This window comes from Dipodomys spectabilis, unplaced genomic scaffold (assembly GCF_019054845.1).
Source record: "Dipodomys spectabilis isolate Male_0828 unplaced genomic scaffold, ASM1905484v1 ptg000224l, whole genome shotgun sequence".
Lineage (NCBI taxonomy): Eukaryota > Metazoa > Chordata > Mammalia > Rodentia > Heteromyidae > Dipodomys > Dipodomys spectabilis.
Window position 1 is genome coordinate 2,526,589 of NW_024870901.1, and position 8,951 is coordinate 2,535,539.

Here is an 8,951-nt window from a genome sequence, read left to right on the forward strand (position 1 = left end):
ACCAAAACATATTTCTCCTAATAAACGCATAGCTCCCCTTAAAAATGAGGCATGACAATTTGTTGAGAATACTTATTATTTTTCTAGCCCTAAGCCCTCAATCCTTTTTTTTTTCATTCCATTTTGTTTTGTGAACATACTGTACATAGGGGTTACAATTACATGGGCAGGATAATGTGTACATTTCTTATCAAGCATTGATGCCTCCTACTTTTTTTACCCTTCACATCCCTTCCCAGCCTCACCCCACCCCACCCCAACCCTCCCCCCTCTCCCCTTCCCTCCCCCTCCCGCACCAAGGTTGTAAAGCTAGTTTTGGACATGACAACTTGTACTTCTCATTGTTGCAACAGGTCCACCTGTATCCTTAAACGACTTGTTTTTCCCCATCTCCTCCACAAGTTATACTGACATCAAATATAGTGAAAGCAGGGGTTATACTGTGGGGGAGGGACATCCAAAGCAACAAAGAAGTAATCTTATAAATGCGTTAGAAACACATGCATGAAAGAAAAAACATTAAAATACATATCTAAGGGTTCATTTTCCTAACATCACATTATCTGACCTTTTCCGCTTGACTCATACATATATTAGATATTGCAAATAAGGGAAACCATGAGACCTATGTTTCTTTGGGCCTGGCTTACTTCACTTAATTTTTTCCAAGTTTTTCCATTTCCTCACAAATGGGGCAATTCCATTCTTTCTGATGGAGGCATAGAATTCCATTGTGTATATATACCACATTTTCTTGATCCATTCATCTACTGAGGGGCATCTGGGTTTGTTCCAGATCTTAACTATGGTAAATAATGCTGCAATAAACATAGTTGTACTGGTAGCTTTAGTGTGGTCTTGTTTGTAAACGTTTGGGTAAGTACCCAAAAGTGTGATTTCTGGGTCATAGGGGAGCTCTATGTGAAGTCTTTTGAGGAACCTCCATACTCCTTTCCAAAGTGGTTGAACAAGTTTACATTCCCACCAACAATGAAGTAAGGTTCCCTTCTGTCCACATCCCCTCCACCATCTGTTGTTGTTAGAGTTCTGGATTTTTGCCATTCTAACTGGAGTGAGGTGGTATCTCAATGTTGTTTTGATTTGCATTTCTTTTATGGCTAGGGATGTTGAGCATTTCTTCATGTGTCTACTGGCCATTCTTCTTTCTTCTTCAGAGAAGTTTCTCTTTAAGCCTTTCCCTCCCTTATTTATTGGGCAGTTGTTTCTTTGAGGATTTGTTGTTGGGGGATTTAATTTTTTGAGTTCCAAGTATATTTTAGATATGAGACCCTTGTCCGTTTTATGGCTAGTAAAGATCTTCTCCCAATCCGTGGGCTTTCTATTGATCTTGCTAGCTATGTCCTTTGCCATGCAGAAGCTCTGCAACTTCATGCAATCCCATTTGTCCAACCTTTCTTTGATTTTTTGAGTTTCTGGGTCTCTATTCACAACATTTCGGGCTGCACCAAGGAGACCTAGGGTTTCTCCTATTCCATCCTGTAATGTTTTCAGAGTGTCTGCTTTGACTTCGAGGTCTTTGATCCATTTGGAGTTGATTCTGGTGCCGGGTGATATATAAGGATCTAGCTTTAATTTTCTACAAGTAGTTAACCAATTTTGCCAGCACCATTTACTGAAGAGGCTGTTTTTCTTCCATTCTATTGTTTTAGCTCCCTTATTGAAGATTAGATTGCTATAGGTCTGTAGGTTCATTTCTGGGTTTTCAATTCTATTCCATTGGTCCTGAGGTCTGTTCTTATGCCAGTACCAAGCTGTTTTGATTACTATTAAGCCCACAATCCTATCTAGAAAAGAAATAGATCCTATCAATAAAAGAAATAGGTGAAATGCAAATTTAACACATCTAGAAGCTTTTCTCTTAGAGTCATTTCTTAATGTAGGTGTGGAAATAATTAAGGAAAAAATAGGCCCACAAATATATATTATGAAGATATGCTATGTATTTTAACAATAGTAAAGGATTACATTTCTGTTTTTTAGTGTGTGAATATTTAGAGTATGTACTAAATGCCAACGTTTATGCCAGGGCCTAGCATGGAATAGAGTGTAGCAAATTTTCTCTATATTGTTTGTATATTTATAGAATTCACCTGTCTGACTTCTCTCCCATTTTGATAAACAGAGCACCTGTTTAATTGAAATACAATCATTATTTTTCTACCTTCAGGATTCAACACACTTTGCTGTCTACTAAATATAGAAAATTTCGTGCATAACACTCATCTTCAAGTAGCAATTCTGAGTATCCTAAGTAGCTTGTGTTTCTCTCCCACCCCTTTCTTCCCAGCTGTCAATCTAGGTGAGTGATGGCTGAATTCTATCAGACAGAAAAGCTCAGAATATTCACAGGCATTCAGTTAGTATCTAATGGAAACTTCTTCACTTGGATTATATTTTATCATCATCTTTGTGAGAACTTCAGCTTCCTTATTTGGAAAATGAGGTGTTCAGTTAACAGTGAGTAGATGAATCTTATTATTTAAAATTTCATTTAACTCAAATTGGAAGAATTAATTTTTCAGACACTATTCACATTTAAGATTCATTAGCCACATATAGCCAGTGGCTAGTCTGTTAGACAATGCATATATAGAATATTTCCATTATCACAGATGTTTCTGTTAGAACTGTTTTACAGCATGTTTTAGCTTGTTAAGGCATGGTCCATGTTCATAAGCTATATATGCTCCTTAGGTGGTACTCAGACTGAAGATCCAACAAGAAAGGATAGACACCTATGAAGTTAAGATATAGGCATAAATTGTTCTACATAGGCACACTTATTTGTGAGGAGGAAGAGGATAAAACAGTCAACGTCAGCAGAATCAACTCTCTCAACTCCAGGAAAGAATAGGTAAAAATTTTAGCAGTTCTTTGCAGCTTTGCTTCTGTGATTGAAATTGACTGTGGTATTCTCAATGGCGATTTTGTAGGAAAATATAAATGTGTAATTATCACATTAGATCAGTGAAGAATTAGGTTTTGTGCTTTGAAAATGTAATTTGGTATTTATATGTGACATTTCAATTTCTCCTAGTATCAATACATCACAAATATCTTTATATGGTCTCTGAGTTGTTTCTTTCGTTAATTGTGTGGTTCTTACAGCAGGCATTTTAGAAATTAGTGGAAAAGTTAAGACTTTCTTGTGTTTTGCAATCCCATTATTTCTCCGTAAGTTTAATAAAAAATGAGAATCCAAGAACTATGTGAAGAAATTGTATCTCCAGTTACCTGTTCACTTTCATTAATTACTGGACCAAAGGGAACTGGCTCCCCAGAATTTCACCTTCAGAATTCAAGAATGAGGTGGGAATAAGACAAGGAAAGAGAGACATAGTAATTTGCACTGAAGTTACTGGGCTGTCACAATGAACACTTGTTCTCATGCAGTCTTTTTGAATCCCACAGTTAGCTTTTTTTGTGGTTTTTATTAGTATGACAAAGATGACTGACTTTCCCAGATTTACAGTTGGAAGTGTGGGGGACACATTCCTTTATCTATGGAATCTACCTTAACATTGTGCATCACTCACTTTGGGTCTCAGTGCCTTTTCCATCCTTGTTGCAAGTATGTATTTCTACAAATGGAGATGTTGGTTCATCATTTGTCTTTAAATGATTAAATTATGTGGATTTTGGAGGTTGTGTGATTTACTATAGAAGGGAGGTATTATGGGTAGGACCCTTTGGTCCATGTTGACATTTCTTTGTGGAATTCTTTTTTGGGTCCTCACTCATGGACTCATGTGTAAGTAATTCTCCACATATTCCAGTATACTCCAGTACAGTGGGGCAATGCGTTAGAAATTTAAAACATGCCTATAACTCTTTTAAAGTATACTTTTGAATATAATGATATAAATAAAAGCTTTTGTTTTGTTATTATTTTTTATTTTAATATTATTTTCAAGGTGATGTACAGAGGGGTTACAGTTACATAATTAAGGTAGTGATAACATTTCTTATCTAACTTGTTAGCCTCTCCCTCATTTTTCTTCCTCGTTCCTTCACTCTCTCAATCCCTCCCAATTTGTACAGATCACTTCAAACATATTTTACATTTGACTTCCTTTAATTAAATGTTTGTGATGTTCCCATCCTGGAACTCCACAATGTAAACACTAGAACACCACGGTTAGACCCCTCTGACATGCATATATGCATATGCATATTTTCCTATCCTTTGGGGTCATATATTTGTTTGATTATTCATTTGTTTATTGCCCAAACTGGAGCTTGAATCCAAGGATTACACCATTGTTCTCTGCTTTTTTTTTTTTCCTCAGCGCTAGCCACAGGCCCATTTCTGTCATTTTGGTGGTTAAATGGATTTTCCTCTGGGGGCTGGCTTTGAACCATGGCACTCAAATCTCACCCTTGTGAGTAGGTAAGATTAAAAGTGTGAGCCTACTTTATAAGTTGACTTTTCATCGCATTATATCATTCATATATTTCCTATCCATAGAAATTTCATACTCTTCTAAGAACATCACTTATAACGATTTCATGGGAGGGGGAGTCCAGTGCTTATAAATTCCATACTTAATTAAACTCTCCCTATCACTGAAAGTCTTTGTTGTCTCCAAAATATTAAATACATCTTTAAAGTTCTTTTGGATTTTTAATTCTAGTATTTCTTTTCTATAAATAGATAAGTATCTGCTAGCTGTTAGAAAGAACCAAATACAAAATTTCTTCTTACATAATGATCCATATTAACTTGGCTCATATAAAACAGTATGTTACTCCTCCCCATAAAGTTATTATTTTTCCCAGCATGCAGTTCCAGTTTTGTAACTTTTACACATATTACCCACTACAATGCTTTTGTCGAAAATCCCTCTTGCTATCATCCAGTTTTTGTAAAAACATTTTCCATGGTATTTAATTAATAGGAAAGCATATTTAACTAATACAAACTCAATGTCATCATTTCCACAGGTATTAGCATTTTAGCCTGGATCAGAATTTGATTCTAACAATATGTCATTTTAATGGAAGAATCAGAGTATCAATCAGAAGGCTGAGGGTTCCCTTATGAACAAATATTTTTATTCATTGCTTATTTTGTTTTGGAATTTGAAGGTTAAAGATTACCAGCTCACATATCCTCTGTTGTCACTGTATTTGATTCCAGTTCTCTACATCATGTATATACATTTTTCTAATTTGGGGAGGGGAAGGGAAACAAAAAAATGCTGAAACAAGGATAAAGGTTGACCAATTGTAACAATGAGAAGTACAATACCCTATGTTGAAAACAAACTTCACAACTTCAGGGTAGGGAGAAGGAGGAGTTGGGGAAGTAAGGAGGGAATGGAATGTAGGGGGAAAACAAAGGAGGGGGTAACAATGCTCGACAGGAAATGTACTCATTACTGTACTGAATCTGTAAGCCTGTAACTCTCTATACAGTATCTTTACAATAAAAATAATTTTAAAAAGATTACTAGCTCATACTTCCACGGTTAACTTGCTATGCACCTTAAATGCTTCATATGGCTCAAAATGGGAAACAAAAAAGAAACCTCTAGAATTCTGAGTTGTTTTCTTTGGCTGGAAATCTCTTAATTGTATTATGCACAATATGCAGAAATATACTGAAAAAATATTCATGGATAAAAACAGTTCTACAAGATCAGAAAATTTGCACCGTGTCAAAAAGAGAAAAATAAGACGAGAAAAATTCTATAAAAGCTAGGATTAGACATGGGTCTACCAATAGACTGAAGAAGAGAAACAATTATTTAAGTGAGTTGTCATTATAAATGTAATAATATAATGATATACATGGTAATATAGAACATGATGATGAGCCATGAACTCTGCCGGGGAGTTCAAGAAAATCCATATTGCTACATATCATGATACATAGGAAGAGAGAAAGCAAATATTCTGTAAAATGGAGAAAATCTTATGAAGTTCAGTAATCTCCAAATATTATGATCAAAGAACGTAAAGTATCAGAAACAAGATAGCAGTGAATTGGAGAGTGTAATTGGAGAGATTGAAATGACCATATTGCTTGGTATTATGTCACTTCCTTAACATGCCCAGGGACCTGGGTTCAATCCCTAGCACTAAAAAGGAAGGAAGGAAAGAGACCATGAAAGATTTGCAAAGTGGGCCTGGCACCATCATAGAAGTTTTATTTTCTAGCCCTGGATTTCATACTGTTATTTACACATTATTACTGCATGGGAGATTTTAAAATTACAGTTGCCCAAGTCTCAGCAATTTTTATATGCATGGGTACAGATGTATCAACTACAGCTGATATGACTTAGGGGCACCAGTAAAGCACCCAGGATAGAGATATTATGGTAGCAAGCAAGGTCTGTGAGCCTTTATTTCTGCAGAAAAATAAATGCATACGGTATGTTAGCCTAAGTATGGATATAGGTTAGTCTGAGTTTAAATGTACCAATATACCAGCTTTGCAACCTTTGGTAAATTACCTACCTCTTTTTAAGCCTCTGTTTCCTATTTTGGACATGGGAGCCAATGAGAATACAGGGCAAGAGTGTTCATAAAGTGTTTTCTGGCTATGTATTTTTATTATTATAACTACCATTAGTTGACTTGATTACATAGTGTGAATGTGAACCAGGTGCTGAAGAGCAAGGCAGAAGACGATGAAGTGTCCTCTCTTAGGTCTCTCAGGTACTTGATGTCATTCCTTACACTCCAAAATTTATGAAGTCAGAGTTGGACAATGGGGCAGTTTTAAAACTTTTCTCTATGGAGCCTTAGCATTTTTCAGTGTCAAAAGGTCTCTGGAAAGATGGAAAAATAAAATAGAGAAACTGGGTCTGGGAAGTTAGCTCAGTAATAGAGTGCTTGCCTTGCATGCATGAGGCCCTTGGTTCGATTCCTTGGTTCCATTCCTCAGCAGAAAAAGCCAGAAGTGGGGCTGAAGCTCAAGTGGTAGAGTGGTAGTCTACTGTTGTAGAGCTAAGGGACAGTGCACAGGTGCATAGTTCAGGCCCCACGACCGACAAAAAAAACACAAACCTACAAACAGTCCATTTCAGATGGCTTACTGTTTGCACTTTAGACCTATGATGACAAATTACCCGTGACTGAATTGGTTTTAAACAACAAATTTATTTCTACATTCTGGAGCCTGAAGATTCAAGATTGCAATGCCAGCATAGTCAGGATTTTTTTTCTGCATAATGCATTGTACTAACTATCAGAAGTAAAATCTATTTGGATTTATTTAAATCTCATTCATGTAACTATGAGAAGTAAAATCTATTTGGATTTATTTAAATCTCATTCATGAAGGCTTGCCTCCATGACTTAATTACCATCCACATATAAACAAATGCCCACTTCTGCCTCAATCTGTGATTGTCCTACTTCTGTCTCTCTTATCAACATGTGGCGCCATTTTTTTTTTTAGATATTGAGGTACCAGTATTCTATTTTTACCATACCAACAGCAAGCCTTCTATAACTTCCAGTGTCTAGTTCATTAGTAGTTAGAATTATAAGCATGTACCATTACATCAAGCTGAATTTTTCTAAAAAGAAATCTTCAGTAGCTCTGCTAACAAAGAGATATTCAATAATTTCTCTTTAGTCTCCAATTCTATGCCTCTGGAACTTCTTTCTCATTTTTCTCCTCACTGAAGCTGGCAAGTTTGTGATAACTTCAGTTTGTTAATGCTTTCAAAATATTCCTTTTTAGACTACATTCTTAATGCCTCATGTTCCATAGCATAGTGATTTTCCTTACCAAAAATATTTGTCTCAGCCAGGAGAGGTATCTGATGCCTACAGTCCTAGGTACTCAGGAGGCTGATATGTAAAACTTTAGTTGGAATCCAGCCAAATATTTTCTATCTAAAAGGAAACTGGGTGCCTCTTAGTAACATAAAAATCATAATTCCATATTTGTTAAAATAACATCTTACAAATTTAAAGTTATTCATTTGATAACCTTAATAGAGACAAGGAATTAAACATGGATTCTCTAAGGAAATAAAAGTCATTCTTTACAACCCTAACTTGTTTTGGGAGAGAGGTGAAATCTCCTTCAGAAAACATAACCAGGTGCCATTGTTACATTTTCTTTTCTGTCATTATCAAAGATGCTTCAGAAGAAATAGCCCTAAACAGATCTGAGTCCTGGAACATATTGTAAATGCCAGCATTGAATGATCTCTCCATGATAAGAAAGGCAATCTTCACAAATTTTCATGCGCCTGAACAACCCATCCTGTTGCTTTGCTCTGAGCCTAGATGAGTTTTCCCATTTGTCTTCCTGTGGCACTGCTTCTGGGGCACATGTGTGTCTTCTCTTTATTCAGCTGATATGGAGTCTTATTTCCTATTGCAAATATTCTGAGAAGATATTGCCAGGCCACAAAAAGTATTTTCATCCCATAATTTCCCCTTACAGTTCTCCTGTCCTGAAAACCTGTTTACTGAACAAAATGGAACAATGATTGCCCAGTCATATAAACCAGAGTGAGCAGTATCACACTAGTCATAACACCAGAGAGGAACAAGTAGAGGAATCATTATCTGCATTTCACCAGTATCAATCGACCTACTGCTCCATATGTTTAAGTGGGACAACTAATAGATGTTTTGCTAGCTGTCAGTGGATCACACCAGCAATCCTAACTACTCAGGAGACTGAGATCTGAAGATTGTGGCTCAAAGCGAGCCCAGGATAGAAAGTCCATGAGATTCTTACCTCCAATTAACTACCAAAAAGTTGGAAGTGTTACTGTGGCTCAAGTGGTAGCAAAGCAGCTCAGGGACAGCACACAGGTCCCAGAAATAGCACACCCACAAATACATATGCTTCTAGTTTTCCTGGCCATGTTCTTTTTTATAATGCTTCTTTTGGTGAAGATTTTGTAAGTCAAATATTCTTGATGCCAATTAATAGCTATGCTGTCTTGGGCTTG